The 20380-nt window shown below is 37.6% G+C and overlaps 2 protein-coding genes across 4 annotated transcripts in view; one reads left to right on the top strand and one right to left on the bottom strand.

The window, feature by feature from the left end:
* The window catches only part of LRRN3 (leucine rich repeat neuronal 3), a 38937-nt gene extending 20933 nt beyond the window's left edge, over window positions 1-18004 (bottom strand). Inside the window, exon 1 of the mRNA XM_043872105.1 lies at window positions 17625-18004. The gene's annotated coding sequence lies outside the window, so the exon portion shown is untranslated. The remainder of the gene's footprint in view (window positions 1-17624) is intronic.
* Window positions 1-20380, top strand: part of IMMP2L (inner mitochondrial membrane peptidase subunit 2) — a 941241-nt gene that overhangs the window by 462327 nt on the left and 458534 nt on the right. The gene's annotated exons all lie outside the window — the stretch shown is intronic.

Consider the following 20380-nt stretch of genomic DNA (forward strand, 5'->3'; position numbering starts at 1 on the left):
TAATGGATTTCCCTAAATACTTTGGGGCATAAAAACACCCTTGTTGTAAAGATTCATATACACCCAGAGAAAAATGTTGATATAAACCATAACAATATCTGCTGTTAGTCAAGACTGGGCAAAGATTGTCAGTACCAATTTTTCAGCAGAAGTACACAGAATCCATGCAGTGCGTGTTAAAATGAGTAAAATTTACTTCAATGTCAGCTCTGTATTACTAGATTCTATAATATTATATATATATATATATATATATATATATATATTACTCTATATTATAACTCAGAGCTTTGAAATGGACAGCGAGTGTTGCAAATAAATCTTTGGAAGTTCATTATTATCCAACAAAATTATTGCTCACTGTATCTGAAATAACAAATCTATGGCTTTGACATTTAATCAGAGCATAAGCACATTTATTGAATCTCATATCTGAGATGATTACTTCAGTAGAGCCCCAATTAAAAGCATGTGGGTTTTAGAAATTCCTTTCAAATAAAGTAAAATGCACAATGCTTGTTTTACTTGGACAAATTCATTTTATTCTTTGCTTCATGTTCAGTTGCCTTTTCTTAAACATGCTTATTCTGAGTTTTTAATGAACAGAAATGGCTGTAATGTAAGTATACAAAGAGCAAACCAAGGACTGCTTTGTGTGTAACAAAGGACCTAGAAGGTTGAAACTGCCCATATTCCCCTGTGACTGTTCAGTTGAATATAAACTGTTTACAATAGAATGTGAAAGGAAGTTTCTATCTGCTCTGGGGTTGGTATTATAAGGTGTTATAATACGTTTTATATGCCTACATAATTTAAATTATTAGACTTTAAATAAAGACTCCTTAATCTGAGTCCAAGAAGAAAGAAAGGAAGAGAAGGGGAGAAGGACAAGAGAGAGAGAAGGAAGGAAAGATGGGAGAGAATCTGGGTCTCTGCCACTCTCCTTTTTCACTTTCTAGTGAAAGAAACTCTGCTGCTGCTGCTGCTAAGTCGCTTCAGTCGTGTTCGACTCTGTGCGATTCCATAGACGGCAACCCCTGTCCCTGGGATTCTCCAGGCAAGAACACTGGAGTGGGTTGCCATTTCCTTCTCCAATGCATGAAAGTGAAAAGTGAAAGTCAGTCATGTCCGACTCTTAGCGACCCCATGGACTGCAGCCTACCAGGCTCCTCCATCCATGGGATTTTCCAGGCAAGAGTACTGGAGTGGGCTGCCATTGCCTTCTCTGGAGAGAAACTCTAAGTATTGTCTATTCATGAGCTTCTGCAACTCACATTGCAGCTTAGCTGTCTCTTCTCTGATTTAATAGAAAATTTGATTGTTTTTCTAGGATTTACATCCAGAGTAATTGTTTTTGCATTCTAATATAGTAAGAAGTAGATTGAATAAATGCATAACGTATTAGAAATGCTATTAAGCAAATGATTCTATGTGGTACTGTTGAATAAATGTTCTCCTTTTCTCTTATGAACAAAACACAAATTTCTCCAATTATTTTTAAATTGATCATTCTCTATTGTTGCCGAAGGAAAAGTGAAAAAAAAAAATCTGTTTGTGAGTTCACTTCATTTAATCTTCTGTATGAATAACTGGAGCAACAGAAGACACGTCTGTACAGTTAGGAACTTTTGCCTCCAAGGCCTGGAAGGGACACTTGCTATCTGCATCCTGGATATATAGTGTTTTCACACACTGAAACTTTAGTCCTGTCATCTTGTTATTTATATTATACATCACTGCTATCTTGTAGCAGCCATACCTCACCCATTCTTGCCCTATTTAAGTCCCTGCCTTATAATAATCAGCCCTTAACTTGAGACTTGGGTGGTGAAAAACCTCAGAGAGGGTTTTCACATGGCAGTCATGGTTGTGATAGAGGACATATCCATTTTGTTTTGTTTATTTGCTTTTTAAGTGGGCCATTTTTCTAAAAGAACATTCTGAAAATCAGTGAACTTCCAGAAACTTGGATTGTTCTGAGACTGATAATTGAGCTTTATTGTTTCAAAAAAAAAAAAAAAAAAAGTTGACTTTCCCAGTCTGAACAACATCAGGAGTTTAAAAAGTTACCAGACTTGCCAATGAATAAGGACAACAACTCAAGTTTTTATTTTCAAGACCTTAATGGATCTACAGATTGTGTCCATGCTTTTAGGTCTAAGTGGAGAAGTAAGTATGTAAGTAATGGATGAGTGTTCTCATTGTATTCAGAGTGGAGATGTTAATTTGCTTTCTCCTGCGTGCACAGATGTGGGTAACGTGATGTGTTCTGGGGTCCTGCACAGCCTCCTGTGAACAGGGCCTGATTTGTGTTCCTGTGAGGTTAAGAATATGCTTCTGAGAAAATTAATCATCTCCTATTTGTATCTTGCCTTTGTTTTCAGTCCAGAAAAATAAGCCTGTCCTTGCTGATGCTTTAAGTATTGAGCTCTCAGTGTATTCCTTGGGGTATCATCCATAGATTTGATACATCAATAGAGTCAAATTGGCTAAAAGAGCTGTCAATGATAAAAGTGGGGATGCTATAAAAGACAATGGCCTGATCACATTCCTGTGACTCAGGCAATCTGTATCCATCTCTTTTATATATCAGTGGTTTTTTTTCTTTCCTATTTGCATAAATTGGTAGTATATATAATAAAATTGCAAACAACAGAAAGCAAACCCATTTTTTAAATTATGAAACAACAGAACTTCTGTCAGGAGATTTGTTCTCTTGGGGTGCAAGGAACAATAAAAATTCATGCTGTATTTGTGTTTTAGAAGGTACTTGGAGGGTTTTTTTTTCTTCTCTCTCTTCCTTCTCAACAAGCTAAATAGCACATGGCAGTTGCCACAGCAACCCATTTTTGTGATTTGCAGAATACGGGAGCAAACCAGATGCAAATTGTCAGTCAATAAATCTCTCTTCTCATAGAAGATGGTAACATATGTGGTCTTATTTGGTCAATTTATAAACTTTTGTGGTGTTTTGTTCTCATCTGTTCCTTTCCACATGCTGTCAGGAATTAGTATTCTATTCTTTCGCTGCATAATTTCTGAGTTTCATATATAATGTTAACTGGAATACCTAGATGGCAGAATTATAGAAGGCTGCTATTGAAAAATGAAAGTTATTTGACATCAGTTGTGCCATTTTTCAGCATATTGACCCATGAATTCTTTGGTTTATCTCATGGAGAAGAGTCAAATTAATTTTTATAGGGCATTTTAAAAGCCGTTGTGACTCTTTTACTTGGAAATCCATAATTTCAGTCTACAGAGATGGGTGTGCTTTTGTCTCCATGAATCCTTTGCTGTGGAAACAACTGCTTTAGGCTGGAACTGTTGGAAGTGTAAGGCCCTGCTTTTGCTCTCTGTATCCTGGCAAGTAGGCCCACATTTTGGGTCCAACTCATTTCTAATAGCTATTGTACTTCCTCTTCCTTCCTTTTATCTTTTGTCCTTTCTTGTGTATAAGGCTCTTCCCTTCCCTCTGCTTGCCTTTACTTTCTTCCCCAATATTCCAGAAGTCATGATCCTCTCATCCCAAGGACAGTTTGCCTCTGCTTCCAATGGAATGAGAGCCTGGGTATTTGTGTGCACAGTTTTTTTTTTTTTTTTTTTTTTTTTACAGTTTTTAATTTGATAGTAATTTGATAGGTAGTGCAGCTTACAACTTGTTGGGATACACGTGTATCTTTTCCCTTGCTGCCTGTTGGCAAGTCCTTCACCTTTTCTGTTCCTTTTCTGTTCCTTACAACAATCTTCCTTTCTCCCACATTTAATAATCTTTAGCATTTGTTCCAAAGAGCCACAGCCTGAAAAGACTAGGTGGGGGGATTTAAGATGAGACATTTCTGATGTTTAGCACTATTTTAAACAATTGCTGGCAACCAGACAGAGTAGTGTGACTTATAATATCCCCTCCTTCCTTTTAAAACTGCTATCAGCAGCAATTGAAGTGATGGTGTTCCTTACTACACTGACAGCATAAGGATACATGAAAATGTATAAACTTGGAACATTAGCAGCAGATGTGAAAACATTTCTAGAACTAAAGATGGCATTTGGTAAATCTAAAGTAGATGGCAGCAGACATTGTTTTATTGTCTAGAATAATTTTGAATTGTGGCTTAAAGCACTGTACATCTATGGGAAAGCACGGCGCAGAGGGAGAGAAAGACAATTGTAGGACCACTGTTTCATCCCTACCTGGGGTTTCATCATTTCCCCTCTACAAAACTAGCTGAAGCTGTGAAAAACGGAGGTGTGTATGCGCATGCATGAAGGAAGGAAAGAAGGAATTCTTCAACAGCGGGAGACATTTTTCTAGCAAGTTTGGCTTTCAGAGTGGTTGCTTGAATATAGGCCCAAACCCAGAGATACGAGTAGTGTTACACTTGGGAAGTGAGAGTGAAATTGTTGCCTTTCCCCCAAACCCATATTACAGGCATGTAACTTTTTATTTTTCCTACTTTGCCCCACATTTAACCCCAATACTACTACTACTACTTCTTTTTTTTTTTTTTTGATATGGAACATTTTAAAAGTCCTTATTGAATTTGTTACAATATTGCTTCTGTTACATGTTTTGGTTTTTTGACCTCAAGGCATGTTGGATCTTAGCTCCCCAAACAGGGATCAAACTCACACACCCTGCACTGGGAGATGAAATCTTAACCACTGGGCCTCCAGGGAAGTCCCTCCCCAATACTTCTTAAGCAGCCAGTGCAAATGCTTTATCATATTCTCTGTCTCTGGCACTCTCAGCTATGTTCCTTAGAGCCAGCCTAGTGACTAAAGGATCAGACATGGGCTCTGGTTCTTCTTCTTCCTCTGTCATTGATTTCTCATCTGTATAAACGGTGGTTGACAATAGTACCTATAGGCTTCCCTAATGGCTTAATGGGTAAAGAATCCACCTGCAATGTATGAGACAGGGAAGACACAGGTTTAATCCCTGGGTCAGGAAGATCCTCTGGAGGAGGGAATGGCAACACACTCCAGTATTCTTGCTTGAAAAATTCCATGGATGGAGGAGACTGGCAGGCAGGCTACAGTCCAAAGGGTTGCAAAGAGTCGGACACAAACTGAGCAACTAGGCAGAAACACAAGTACAATAGTACCTGCCTCAGAGGGATGGTATGAAAATACAATGATGCATTGAAAGTTCTTAGTTAAAAATGTTTGTATTAACTGCTTGGGAAACAAAGTAATTACTAAATATTACTAGTACCAAATTAATAAGTCATGCACACATGCTAAATTGCTTCAGTCATGTACGACTCTTTGTGACCCTATGGACTATAGCCTGCCAGGCTCCTCTGTCCATGGATTCTCCAGGCAAGAATACTGGGGTGGGTTGGTACGCCCTCCTCCAGGGGATCTTCTGGACTCAGGGTTGGTACCCATGTCTATTACGTCGCCCGCACTGGCTGGAGGGTTCTTTACCACGAATGTTACCTGGGAAGTCCAATAATACTCAAAATAATGGTCAAATTAATTTAGAATTTGTTGTAACTTAAATTTAGTTTGGAGGTGGCGATGTTAGAATAGAAGTAGCAGAGCAAAACAGAGCTACTTGAATGACATTTGGCTGATTTGCATTAGAGGTTATAGATTTTACTTGCCTTATAGTTTGTTTGTTTGTTTTTTATCTCTGTGAGAATAACTCTTAAAATTCAACACAGTATTTGTTACCTCAGTTCTATGGCATGTCTTAGAAGAAGAAAAATTATTAGAAACCAGGTACAAATAAACAGGGCTAGACACTGGTAAAAACTATTAACAGTTGACAGATGTTAAGAAAAAGTCCAGTGTTGGTGTGTATGCAAGGATATACGCATGTGCCTAAATGCTTGTATTAAGTTGGCATTGAAATTGATAGAGTGCTAGAAGTACAGTGGTTAAATATAAATCTGCAAAAATGCTAGCATAACTTTTTTGAGATGATGGGATAAGACAGCTGTCACTTCTTAAGATATGGTTACACTTGGGGGGAAATAAATCTTAAAGAGATTGTTAAAATGTAACTTAAATGTCATTCATTAGTACTTATAAGAAGGATTTTTCAAATGAGAGAAAATAAAAACTATATCTGAAGTCATTTTGATAAATGGACACTCTTCTTTAAAAGAAGTTCATGTTATTATCAGCAATTTAAACAGTTTAATTTAGCAACTCAGGGCCTTGAGTACTCATTATTTGATACTATGCATTCTTTTGGAAGAAAACCTCTGACAGGATTTTTACAAAAAGTTAAAAAAAAAGTTTAAAATGAGATTTGTCATTTCAAAGACTGTAATTATTTTGTATGTTATAAAGCTTCTTAGGTTCCCAGCAAAGAGGATTAGGACAGAATGACCTAGAGGCTTTTAAATTTGGGATGGAATATCCAAGAGGTGTAGACATTTCCAATAAAATAACACAAAGAACTGTATCATTCTATTTCCATTTTGGATATTATGAAACTTTGTTTTTGTGTGGTTGCCATTTTTTTAATTTGTGACTTTCCATTTAATAATTTCTCTCTCTCATTTGATTTAAAAATGAAACAAACAACTCTTCAGCTGAAACCACTTTAGAGCACAAATTCAAAATCTGGGTTCCAAGTAATTAACATGCTTGATGCAGAGCAGCAGCAACACATTAATGTCAGTAAAATGTCAATCTAAAGAGGCGTCTTGAGGAGTGACTGTATGATGGCATATTGGGCCTCTGCCAGCCTTCAGCAGCAAAGAGTTGTACAAATATGGGCCCTTCCCAGGGAAGAATCTGCTGGGTTTCTCTACAAGGTTGAGTTTGGGAACTTTCGGTCATAATGGTGCTTAAGAAAAGGAATGATTTGATGGGAGCATATGGTCCAGTCTTTTTGAAGCTCTGCCATCACAGTCAATGTGCTGTGAAATAACTGCTAGGCAAGGACTGAATCACCTGGCTTCTGGTTCCAGTTATGTTTTCAAGTAGTGAGGTCACTTTGAGCAAGTGACTTAATATCTGTTAAAATCTCTTTCAATTTCATGATTCTGTTATACCAGGTCAGACTCCTTGTATTCTTCAGTGGAATTTGAAGGTAAATGCAAAGGGAGTGTAGAATTGATTCATTAGTGATGACAGTGGTGGCTTCTGGGTGCCCCTCAGTTAAGTTCCACATAGAATGTGATATAATCTGAGAACGGGAGTTCATGAACATGTAGGGTAAAGGGTTTTGTCCATTACTGGTAGACATTCCTAAGGATACCTGATCTACCATCCTATAGACATCATCTGAGAACCAAGAAATCACTATAGGTAATGGTCCTCTTTAGACTGGAGACTATTCTTACCACAGTCTCACAGGCATATTAACAAAGAATGTCTACTTAACCATCTCAGTCATATCCCTGTCAATCAAACCCCTGTCTCATCTAGCTCTACCCTATTCTTGGTCTTTTCTTGGGAAAAATACAACACAATATAACTACTGCATGCACATTCTGTATACAGTCAAGCAAGTAATTGTTCATCAATAATAAGCAATTTTTCTAAACCTAAAATTAAAATGGCAGAAAATGGACAATGAAAAAAGATCTGAATCTTTAACCACTTGTTCTGAAACTTTGAAAAATCATTAGGTGTCACTCTTAGAGATTCTAAGATTCTGTGTTAAAAATAAACACTATGAATTTGATGTCAATCATCACATTTACACCTTACTGAAATTTCCTTTAATGTTAAAAGTGAATCAAAATATAAAAATAAATATATATGTTACATCTAGGCAATATGCTTCAAAATACTTTTGGAATATATGCCTTGTAAAATTTTAATAGAATGACACCTGTTAAGATGAGAAAATTTAGATAGGTATGGTTCTAGTTGTTGTATTATATACCAGCAAATAAATGATGTACCTAATTTCTTATCATTATCTGAAGGTTCTTTTCATTGACTTTGGATGCATCCTTAGTCATTGATTATATAGCCATGATGGGGCATGTCTAAGTGAATGACTAAATCATAAATTATTTTAGAATATCTTTCCTTTCAAAGATTCATAGAAGTCTCTATCAAGTAAGTAGATAGAGTGGTACATTGATTTATAATTAAACATAATTATCTCAAAAGAAAAACCTCATGCTTAAGTGAAGTTAAGAACTGAATATACTACTACCTTCAGGGTTGGGTGGGAAGGAGAGTGGGGGAAGGATGTGGTGGTTGAGGAGGAGTTACTATTCTAGATAGGAAAACATTCTTTGTGCAGCAGATTTGAATTTATAAGTGTTTGTCATTTTTTCTGGGTGTACAAAATGTAGAAAAATATAAAGAATTTTCAAATAGTTCTCAAATCTGGTGAGCTATATTCAAGGGGGCAGGATATGGTGGTTGAGGAGGAGTTACTATTCTAGATAGGAAAACATTCTTTGTGGAGCAGATTTGAATTTATAAGTGTTTGTCATTTTTCCTGGATGTACACAATGTAGAAAAATATAAATAAGTTTCAACTAGTTCTTAAATCTGGTGAGCTATATTGAAGGAGGAAGGATAGAGTTGAAACATTTTTCTGCATGGTCAGTTTGCAAGGTATTTATGACCTGGAAAACTTCCCTTGTTTTGTTCCTTATATCCATTCCCTAAAAAATGGTAAAGATCTTAGATGTTCACAAGTCCTTTTGGAATTCAACTATAATCATTTTTTTCATTACACTTTTGAAATTGCACAAATTAATGGCAATATTCAAATAGAAAATCTACAAGTAATAATTTTCTTTTAGATTAGTTGTATTATAATAAGGGCTTATTATATTGTTCATGAAATACTAATTGAGTCAGATGTGTGATAAAACTGAAGTTTGACTGATTATTATATGTTTTCTGAACTTTGCTGAGAAAATTACAACTATAGAAAGAAACTGTTGTTGAATGCTTCTGCATGAAAAGTAAAATGCTTCCCAAAGGAGAAATATATTATGCTTATTCTAATTTATATATGTTATGGGAGGCAAATAGCATGATTTTAAAGTGTGGGCTTTGGAGTCAAACATTCAGGATTCAAATCAGGACCCTGGTACAATGGAAAACTGGGTAAATACTTCCCCATCCTAAGCCTCTGCTCCTTCATGGAGCCGAGATATTAGGTGAGATGAGGGATGTAAAAACCTTAATGTTGAATAACTGTTGGCCAGCATCCTCCCTTTCTCCTCTTCCTCCTCATCGTTACGTATGAATGTAAGAAATATCAGGGAAAAGAAAATTAAAAAATTTAATTTAAAATTCTAAAAATATTTTATTTCATACCTGTGTTAGGTTATTCATGATGCACAGATATTTTACCTTTTATCACCTCTAGCTTAAATTCATTTTTCAGTTGCCTAATGATAATTTTTTAAAAATAGTTGACTCTGACAAGAAAAGACAGCTGAATATGAGCTCTCTCAACATAACATTATTCTTTATCATCGGGAGAATCCTCAGTAACATTTGGCCCTAATTTCACATTCAGCTTTTTCTATGTAGGACAGTCAGATTGAAGGACTCCCCTGATAGTTCTTTGAGGAGGTCACTCAGCGAGAAACACTGAAGTTTTGCAAAGAGCTGGGATAGAAGAGTTTTGCTGAAGTTTTAGGTTTGGCTCAGAATGCTCTGTTTGGAAAATGGATTACAGCTTTCATCAACTATCTTTACAGAGCTAGAAGCTTATTGATGATGAGGAGGACTAATTTCATTGACAACTGATGGTCATACTAGCCGTGAAGTAGTGTTCAGACTCTTTTGACCTTCTTTGTTTAAAGGAGAATTCATGAAGAAAGGAAGGATCCACAGACTGGAGCTGGAGCCCCCAAGGCTTGTTATAAATAATGAAAATTGAGACTTATGGGCTAAGCTTTGTGTTTCTCCTTTGTGTCCGTTATTGTGCTGGGTGACCTCAGTTAAAGAAGCATGTTGAATTCCACTTGATGGAAAAATGGTGACAGAGGAAGACTGTAAGCCCATAAGGTGCCAGTTAGATAATCTGGCTCCACACTGTAGAAATCATTTTAGTTGAGCAAGTGGATAGTGATTCTCAGATACAACCAAGTAAATCATCACTTTTTTCTCAGAAACAAATAAAAGAAGAAAATATGAGTGAATGCTGCCAATAGATGATATCCTAGTATAAGAAGAATGCATTCTGTGAAATGCTAAATTGGGAGACTGTATTTGGATAGAGAATCTGAGATCTGGAAGGCGGTGTAGACTAGTTATATTTAGGTAATACCAACAAGGAAGCAGAGTTGCCTGGTGTACAAAGGCATGATCTATACAGCCAAACTGACTGTCTTTAATTAAGTGAGGCAAGTTGCTTTTTCTTCACCAGGTCTTATTCTTTCAGTTGTAAAGTGGGATTAATACTATTAGAATAATTAATAATAATAGTTTGATATGATTATTGTGAGGGGTAAATGATAAAATGCACATGAAGTGTTTAGGATTGTTGGGCACAGAAAATGCCTGTGTGTAGTGTAATAAATGAGTTCTGCTAATATCATGATCATTTCCTTAGCCAGTAACGATTGTCAAAGAGACATAATGCAATTTTAACTCATAAGGTCTCTGCTAACAGTATTTTAGGTCATAAAACATGTAATTCTTCATTCCTTTGACCATTTTGTCCAATAGCAGAAGAGTGTGACAAACATAGTTCATAGTATAAATGAAAAACGAGACTGGTATTTACACGGAATTTGCTTGCTCATTAAAAGTAAAGTAACTGGTTAAGGAGATGGTGCTTTGGCAAATGCCTCATTGATTTTCAAAAGTTTGCTGAAACTCACTTTATGACACTCTTTGAGCAGCTGAAGTGTCTGTGTAAAAAAACGTGTGGATGACCAACTACAATAAGCAGAACAAATATAACTTATATGTTTGGTAAGTGAATCAGTTCACCTATTCACATGAAGAATTGACTTGGATGGATAGTCTAAGCTCTATCTTATAATGGCATTTTACATGCTTTTCATTCAATAATTATTAGGAAAAGAGTGTCCAATTTTATAAGTGCTTAGAATATATTTCTTTTTCAGATATAGTGGTTGCATTGTTTTTCTCATTCCATTCTCTTGCATTTTCCTTTCAGTGATGCAGCACTGCAGCCTACTTTAGGGTTCATTTTTGCCTCCTCTATTGTTTTATTCTCAGTGCCTTAGGTATGTGGAGTATAAGGCCATTAACCCCTTGGTCTTTGTGGAAATCAAAATGCCATTTGTCTAGATGTAAATTACCTCCTGCCACTATTGAAATTTCAAAAAAGTCCATTATGATTCCATATATTGTCTATTTCATGTTTCCGATTTTTTGATGATTTTTTGATTTTCTGACTGATTTTTTTGATGACAACAGAATTAAACATGGAGCCCAGAGACATTGTTAGCAAACAGCAATAAGACTGGTATGTCTCAGGCATATGAAAAGAGCGATGAGAAAAACAGTCTAATGACATAAAGGCCAATGTGAGTTGTATCTCAGAAAATACATGTCTGTTAACATTTTTTGAGTTTTTATTTTGTTTTGTAACAAAAGTAAATTTCTGACAATGTAATTTAAATGCCTTGACATTTCAATGTGATGAGACTGTAACATATTATGAGTCAAATTTTATCAGTGGAATAAATTTGCTGGAACATTTGCCCTTGTTTCTTTATAGTCATTTTACTAATATAATTTCCTAACTTTAGAGAGCATTATAATAAAGCTCATTCCAGTCCTCTCTACCACAATGCCTCTTTAAGTATTTCCTGGAATCAAAATACTCAATATTACTTTTGCCACTGGTAAGTGTTATGAGTCCAGAGACTTCCTGAAAGCCATTGCTTAGCCATGGCACATTAGCAGGCTCAATCCCAGGGGAATACATTCTCCCATTCCTGGAGTCATGGATTTGCACAAGTCAGGAAACTGCCTCCTCTCTCACTCCTCAGGGAATTAAATCCCAGAGGTTTTAGGCCTCTGGAAAGAGAAAATATTTCTTGTTGATGCTAAGCCTTTAATTGATTCAGTGGGTCGTTCAGGAGTCCATGGGCCTTTTCAATGCAGACTTGGGAAAAAGTGGTGATGTTTATACTCCTTCCTAAACAGAGTAGCTATTATTTGTGGAATGCTTTACTTTCTGGAAGTAAAGGTTGGCAAGATAACCTTTGGAACATGTGTTTTAGGAATTTTCATTTATTCCAAGGATGCCATTACTTTTGAAGGATAAAATCTCCCTCAGGGCCCTCAGAATAATCTGAATAAATTTACTGGCATTTTGAGTTCTTAGGGTGCCATCTTCTCTCCAAGACTAACTAGAAAAGAGATGCCAAACAGGCTGCTTTCCTAATAGACGTTATCCATTGGTAGTGCTTCACATGACTTTGAAGACTTTGCTCATAATTTTCCAACAATCTGGAACATGCCTGAAAACTTACTCATCACATTTTATCCAATTTTTGAGACCTTTGCCAAGTATCTGTTTATCAGAGTGCTAATGCTGTCAGACAAACATATGGGTGAGTAGGTAGAAGACATGCAGTCTTTTTCTCCAAGAATAGAGGTTGGTTGTGTGTATGTGTGTGTTTTTTTAATTTATCTTGGGCATATTATTAGCTATGATTTAAATTAAGAAGTACACATTTTTAATTGCAATGATCTATCCACCCATACTGTGGTATGGTGCAAGGGACACAAATCTTGAAAGGATTAGGCTAGAGTGTGATTTTAGAAAAAAGAGAATGACCATTTACTGATCAGCTTACAGAGCCAGGCATTGTGATTGGCGCTGCACCATCTCTGGAGTCAGGATACCCACGTCCTCCACGTGTTAGTTCCCTTACTGTGGGAAGTCTTTAACCTCACAGAGCTTCATTCTTCAGTCTTACAAGAAAAATGATCATCATCATTACTCCCCCAGCAGGTTGTTGGGAGGAAGAAACGACATTTACTCTGTGTACAGGATAGCTCTAGAAGAGTCACAATTACTGGGGGTTTTTTTGTATTCTCCTTTACTTCCCCAAAGTTTTAAAGTCAATTCATTACTATTATCTTAGCAAAATTTGGAGAGCACATTGAGAAAGAGAAATTTGCTAAGAAGAAAAAAAATAGGACTGTGAAATTAAGGCGCTAGCTCATTGCCTACAGTGGTTCTCACCCTAACGATGGAAATGGAAAGGTAAGGCAGAATGGGGGAGATGGAGAGACGAAGGTAGGTATAACTATTCTGAGCATCTCCTCTGTGAGGCGCAGAAACAAAACATGAGGATGGACACTGCATATAAAGAGGACACCTCTAAGTGCCTTAAAATATTACAGTTAAACCCAGTGAAAAAGGATTGGAGAGTCTCTTCAGAATTCCTGGGAACTCTGAATTATATAGTGGAAGGCCAATAGCTGAATAGGTGAAGGATAGCAGTATTATTATTAAGATGTTTTAAAACCAGGGCAAGGGTCTAATTTTTATGACTCATTACAGAATACAGTAGGCTATATCCCAAAGGCAAATTATGAATTTGAAATGTTGGTTGTGAGATGCCTCAACGAAGTGAAGTTGCCCAGTCATGTCCGACTGTTTGTGACCCCGTGTGCTGTAGCCTGCCAGGCTCCTCTGTCCATGGAATTCTCTAGGCAAGAATACTGGAAGCCATTCCCTTCTCCAGGGGGGTCTTCCCGACCCAGGGATCAAAGCCGGGTCTCCTGCATTGCAGGCAGATTCTTTACCATCTGAGCCACCAGGGAAGCCTGAGATAAATAGTTATTGCTTCTGTTGTTGACTCTCTGCTCTAACTTTACGAGTACTTGATTATATGGATAAAAATCTACTTAAGGATTTTTTTGGGGGGTGGTGGGGGCATATATCTATCAGCCTTTACTTCTACCTTTTAAAGAATATTATCTTCAGAAGAGGGAATAGGCAGACCTTTAGCAGACTGTTGGAGGGATCACTGTAGGGCTTCTGTCCTAGACTGCCATAAAGAGCTGAGTGTGTTGGGGTAAAGATGTTAAACCCTTTGGGCCCCAGTTTCTTTACCAGTGAAATGAGCATATCAGAGCCTTTACCGAAGGTTGTACTATTATTACATGAAAACCTCTTCACCATCTTCATTTCCCCACACCGAGGTTGTGTAATATACTTTTATGAATGGCACCTTAAAAAATAGCCCTCAGTTAAATGCAATATGACAATTATGCAAATATATAATAATAGATAGCCCAGTAGGCACTGCATTTCTTCACAAAGTGTGAGATGAGCATTTGGCATCTCTGCTCCCCAGTCTTAATAATTTCTAAACAGCATCTGCCGAGATTTAGTTCTACTCTTCTCATCAACGTAAAACATTTGTATTTCTCCCTGTTACTTCTTTTATCCTCTGGCACCACCTACTTTCTTTATGTGAAGTTCGATTGCCTTTTAGTTTGTGGCTAAGGGAACAATTGCTGTCACATTCTACTTGCTAGGTGTCCAACCAGACATCACTTCATCAGGAGAGAGGCAGGGAGGTGTTCACTGAGCTCTGCACGGGACCTGTGTTCAGTTGCTACAATGGGAAGCTTTCCTAAGTGCTAGTTGCGTAGCCAGCATCAGAGAGTTTTATCTTTGGCAGCGCAGATAAGATGCTGATCTGTTGCCTCATGTTTACCTGCTTTATTCAGTTGCATGGGACCAAGGAGTGACACCTAAGTGGTTAAACCTTCACATCCAGGTCTCCATGGCCCATTTAGATGGCTGGAGATGTGTCCAGTGTTTGTCGAGATTGGCTGGAGCAACAATATTTTAAATTATTCTTTGGGGGCATCTTCACTGAAGCTAGAAGTAGGGACTCATTTTTTAGCATGCAACTGGCTTCCGTTTAAATGATCTCCTTCAGATTCCCCAACAAATATCTCATCTGTGACCATCTTCAAGGGCTGCTAATTAAGTAATACTATTTAATTTACATAAGTGTTAGTTTGTAACTCAGATTACAAACCTTTCTCTTCAACATAATTATTTTGTAGTAAACATCACAATGTCACTTTACAAAGGCAATTTGCACCAGGAAAAATTCAGAGAGGAGGGGAAGAAAGTAAAATATTAAACCTATTTTATGACCAAAAAAAAAAAAGAGAGAGAGTAGGTGTAAAAAAGAACAAAAATAATAAAATACAGTTAGTGAATTATAAGTTGATTATGGTTTTCATAGGTTCATAAATTGCTGGCTTAAAAAAACTGATAACATGGTGTTTTCAGCCATTAACAGCAGTAACAACAACCAAAGGTAAAAATGCCAACTACTCATCAGCATTCTAACTCAGCGTGCTGCCTGTGACAAGCAACACTCTGAAAAGATGGCCCTTTGATGCTTGTCTTGCCAGAAAGCTATTATTTTTGGTATAGCTACATGATGTGGGGAGACTGTGGCTTAGTCTTCCAGGCGTGCTGATATGTCCATCAATTGGCATTGGTAGATGCCAATCAGATCACTAAACTCCCTGGCACACATTGAGTGACAACCCTGGGGGCCTGGAGTGATTGTATCTCTCAGACTCAAGTGGGCACATTATTGATCTCCGTAATCCACAAGATATGTATGTGAGCTTTACCAAGGTTAAAGAGTGAATCCACTGTTCTGAGGTGTCATTGATTGTAATTTTAAAAGAGGTAGGGTAGGATTTAAGAATGTGTGTGTTTGGTATGGAAAGTTTCCCCAGAAAAGGTCTGAGAAAAACTGAAATCAATACTGCAATGCTACACCGCACAGGAGTTTGAAATCTGGAGGTTGAATGTCAGCTTCAGGCTTTTCTCTTGGCTAGGAACTTAGGAGGTGCCTCGAAAATATCAGATCTGTTCTGTGGCAGAAGACTCACTCCTAGTGAATAGCAGAAAAGCAAATGCTACACCTTTTCCTCTTTGTAATAAATCATTTTGTTTTTCTATAGATTGCGTGTGGCATTTGAGGCAGAGCAAGCAAGCCTGCCGATATTTCAAGCTAATTCTTCAGCATCTTTCATTTTTCACTCTGAGCAGGAAACCTCTTCTTAAACTTGTTCATTTTACAGAGGGAAAATCGAAGCCCGTGGCATGTTGTCAGAGCTGCTTTATTGTCATCATTTACAAAGGTCACTGGAATTAATTGACTTCTTACGTTTCATATTGTAAAGTGACTCATTTTTTGACACATTTATGGGAAAGCGGCAGGATCTAAGTGGCTGGTTATTGTCTCTTGCTTTTGGCTCATATTATAAACTAGAAAACCAATAATAACTCTGAAATCACAGTGGTAGAAAAAAATAATCTGCAGTTCAAAAGAAGCAGTCTCCATTAACTATTTGGTTAGCTGAACTAGAAGAAGGAAGGAGAGAGCTCCTGAAGATAAAATGTAAATACTTGGTTTCTTTTACTGTCTTTGCAGGATCCGTTAAGGGGGGTAGTGAGTGTTTCCATGAACATACTCATGTTCTAAGTAGCTGGCTTCCTTTTACACGACTGGAAGTATAAATTAACCCACACTATATCCCATGAATCATCCCTGCATGGATGCTCATAGTTTACTGAGAGTAATTCTATCTCAAAGGCATTGCTTCTGAAACTAAAGAGAAATACAGGGTGTAAGCAGTATTTATAGTGTGAGGGCACAGTATGTTCTGGGTAGGTTTTGCGAATCCTTATTTCTTCCTTTTTTTTTTTTTTTTCACATTATCCCCTTTTCACTAAATGAAGAAGGTTCAACTCATTCTCATAGCTTGCTTTCACGAAAATTAGAGGCACGGAAACAAGGACATATTGTTAAAAATGAATAAATTAGAGGTGAATTAAGCCTGCTAGCTGAGTAAGAGCAAAGGGAACATAGCAGTTGGTTTGAACAAACAATCTTCTTAAACAGGAGATGTACTTTAAAGCCACCCTGCTGCGATCCTGTTAATTACCAAAGAAGATGCGAACTCTTCTGGTTCATGGGATCCTTTTACCTAGAGTGTGTCAGTGGCAGCTGCATTAGCAGACATTTGCACTGTCCCTTCCGACCAGTGAGGGGATGTTATTAAAGGGAAGTCATTTACCCCGATCCGTAAGATGTAGCCTGGCAGAAATTCAATAACTGTTTGTGATATGCTCTTTTCGCCACTCTGCTTAGTGGTTTTACTCTTGACTTAACAGCAGCATTTGCCTTTATCTCCAATCACTAGGTGAAAAAGGGAGAAAAATGCCCCATCTCTGGGGTTGGTTTCACAACGCAGAAGGATTTGTGATCTGCTTTTCATTGCAAATAATGTGAAGAAAAAGCAAAAATCCCCTAGCCCCTCTCTTCCTCTCCTTTTCTCCTCTGGTCTTCTCTCTTGCTGTCCCCTTCTCTCTCTCTCTCTCTCTCTCTCTCCTTCTCTACTCCCTCCAACCCCCAGCACTGCTTTTTCTCTCCCACTCACATCCTCTGATGGGCGTTCAAGCTAGTAAAATTCATGCTGGAGAATCCCACAAACACAGCAAGGCATACACAGAGCCCGAGGGCTTTTGCATTTGAATTTCGTCTCAAAAGTGAAATGGAAAGAAAACTGCTCTTGGAATTCACACAAGAAGAGAACATCAAAAGAGAATTTAAGTGTTAAAAAAAAACAAAAAAGAGCATCAACTGAACAGGAAAGAGAGCATATTTAAATAGAAATGTATATTTCAAACTTACCCTGCAAAAGCGGTTTCAGTGCTACACCCCCTTCCGTGTCCCTGCGTGCTGGATTCCTCAATTCCTTAGTTGCAGTAATCACATGGTTGTGTTCTTGCCCGGGTGGAAATTGGTGCATACGTGTGTGTACCAAAGTATACACAAACGTGTACTATAGGTATTCACACAAGCAAGCGAGCTTATCTCTGTATTCTAAAATATAAACGAAGGCGGGAGGCGACAGCGAGGATTCCTTCTTTCTCCCGAACTCTTTCTCTCAGTCAGCGGCAGGCTGAGCCTTTCAATCCAGTGAAGAGAGACCCTGGGAGCTGGCTTTATTTCTCCTGGTTTCCATGGTGGTTAGTGGTGCGTCGTTCGCCCGATCAGTTGTCACACTGACATGGTGCTTCCGGCTCAGCGGTCATTAATAACTGCACACCCTCCACTCCCCAGAGAGGAGCCAATCGCCTCGGACTGCCGGGACGTGGCACTCGCAGCTGCTCGCGTCTGGTTGGCTGAGACAACCTGTCTGTCCTATGACACTGCCGCTTAGGATACAAGTAAATGAAACAGGCTTGCTTGTTTTCTTAGGTATCATTCCCTCCCTCCCTCCTTTCCTTCCTTCCTTCCTTTCTCCCTTCTTTCCTTCCTTTTTTAGAGGGGGAGGAATTTTTGACAAGTTTCCTCATTTTGGGGTTTTTAGTCGCTCAGACACTGTTTTCTCTCTGAAAACAGCAGGGCACATTACTAACAAGGATTTCCCAAATATTAAAAGCGCCTGGGAGAGATGCAGAGCCTCCAACCGCTCCTCTGAGAAGTTCACCGAGGCAGTATAATTTAAGAACAGCTTGAAACTGTTTTGAGTGGCATTTGATTTTCTGTATGTCCTACTTAATTTAGGATATGCGTTTGCTGTTCAATAATATATATATTTTTTAAGCAATGGTTTTTCTTACCTGAAATGACCAGTTTTTTGTTTTTGTTTTTTTAAGTAACACACATATTTGCTTCTCTATATTTCAGTACATTGGCATATTAAGGGGGTATATATGTTTCCAGTGAACATTCAGTCACTTCTCCTTATGTGATGAAGTTAATTTGCCAGCCACATGTGAATGAGCACATGTGCCATGGTGTTTGTGTGTGTGACCGGGGAGGGATGTGTGGGGGTGTATGTGTGTTTAGGGTGTATGTTTTACTCTTCTGGGAAAGCATTTCTCCTGAAATAAACTTAAATCCTCAAGAAAATGATTTCTCTTTGTTCTTAGACATGCTAACTCTGAACTTATATTTACCAGAAAAACATACTCTGTACACATATGTGAAACATTGAATTATCTGAAATTTAGAAAAGAAACACACCAAAGCATAACGGTGTATATTTCTGCAAGGACACCTATGAGCAAATAGATGGCAGTTTTTTAAAATGCATGGTTAAAACCTTAATTAGCATACTAGAGAAACATTTTGTTGAAAACCATGATACATGAGGATTAATTTAGCAACAGGTCAAAAACAGGTTAGATTCATGACTCCAACCCTAGTTTTGAGAGACTACCCTCTAGTGGAGTAAAAAGAAATGGCATTTTCATGTTACTGGATTTATTGGGGGTGGGGGTGGGGGGGGAAGCTTCACATCTAATTATTCCTTAAGTATTTATTGAAATGACATAGACCAACAGTTTACATTTATTATAATACCAACTTTGTTTCTAACTATTAAATATTTTCGCTCTGTGGTTTTCTTTGAAATGTTCCCAAATGCTTTATTTTTTTTTCCTTTTAAAAAAATGTATTCAAATAATTCTTAACCTTTTGAATAAAACTAAGTTTGAGACAAAAGTAGCTTCTCCATTAACCTAATAGTGCTTATTTCAGAATGTTACTGCAAGATTTTATTCTTTACACTAGGCACTCTAGCACTTCCTCTGTAAATGTTAGGAATTTATAGTCCAGTGTTTGGGATGTTGTGATACACTGTCTCTATACTTAGTTTAATGTACTTGTGATAACAGTAACTCCCCCCAATTCTACTCTCTCCAGCTCCAGATTCTTGCCTATTCAAAATAATTTCACCACTGGCAGATTTTTATTTTCAGCTATGGAAAACTTCGGAGAAGGCAATGGCACCCTACTCTAGTACTCTTGCCTGGAAAATCCCATGGATGGAGGAACCTGGTAGGCTGTGGTCCATGGGGTCGCTAAGAGTTGGACACAACTGAGTGACTTCACTTTCATGTGTTGGAGAAGGAAATGGCAACCCACTCCAGTGTTCTTGCCTGGAGAATCACAGGGGCGGGGGAGCCTGGTGGGCTGCCGTCTATGGGGTCACAGAGAGTCAGACACAACTGAAGCGACTTAGCAGCAGCATGGAAAACTTATATTAAAATTGCATTAATTACTTGAAAAAGGAATTTGAGTTTTATACCATTGGTTCCTTAAGCATTTCATTTTGGTTGGTTGGTATTGACCATATAATAGACAAATCCAATAATCAAACCAAGTATAATGGCTTCCCATAATGAGAGTGAGTAGTGATAATCAAGCAGATAGATGATTAAACTACTTTCATGGTTTATAAATAAAACCAACAGTTGTAAGTATTATAAATTTTAGTCTCCTTCAGATATCAAAAAAATTTAAGTTTTAATTTAGCAAGAGTGGAATATTTTAAATGACACTTAATGCTCTATCACAGGAAGTTGTTTTGACTTCCTTTGATTACCTTTTTTGGAATATGGGAGATGAGATGGCTTTTCTTGTAGTTGTCCTTTTTG

Source organism: Cervus elaphus, chromosome 18 (genome assembly GCF_910594005.1).
Source record: "Cervus elaphus chromosome 18, mCerEla1.1, whole genome shotgun sequence".
NCBI classification, from domain to species: domain Eukaryota; kingdom Metazoa; phylum Chordata; class Mammalia; order Artiodactyla; family Cervidae; genus Cervus; species Cervus elaphus.